Source organism: Orycteropus afer, unplaced genomic scaffold (assembly GCF_000298275.1).
Source record: "Orycteropus afer afer isolate SDZICR_OR568_19922 unplaced genomic scaffold, OryAfe1.0 scaffold00125, whole genome shotgun sequence".
In the NCBI taxonomy this organism is placed as follows: domain Eukaryota; kingdom Metazoa; phylum Chordata; class Mammalia; order Tubulidentata; family Orycteropodidae; genus Orycteropus; species Orycteropus afer.
In genome coordinates, this window is record NW_006921712.1 from 6,304,025 (window position 1) to 6,304,565 (window position 541).

Sequence of the window (541 nt, forward strand, 5' to 3'; positions counted from 1 at the left end):
AAAAAAAAATGAAATGAAGTGCATAAAAATAGATAACCTAGGCATTAGTGAGATGAAATGGACTGGTGTTGGCCATTTTGAATCTGACAATAATATGGTCATTTATGCCAGAAATTAGAAATTGAAGAGGCATGGCATCACATTGGTCATCAAAAAGGATATTTCAAGATCAATTGTAAAGTACAATGCTGTCAGTGATAGGATAATATCCAAGGTGGCATAGTGTCTAAGACATTTGACTGCTAATCAAAAGGCAGGTAGTTCAAATCCACCAGCCACTCCTCAGAAGGAAGGTTGGGCAATCTACTTCCATAGTGAGATTGCCTTGGAAACCCAAGGAGGGGTTGCTGTGAGTAGGATCTGACTTGATGGCAAACACAACAACAACAAACAAGGAAGATGAGCTAAAATGAATATTATTCAAATTTATGCATCAATTCACTAAAACCAAAAATGAAGAAATTGAAGATTTTTGCCAACCTTTGCAGTCTGAAATAGTACCAATGTGTAATCAAGATTTATTGATAATTGCTGGTGATTG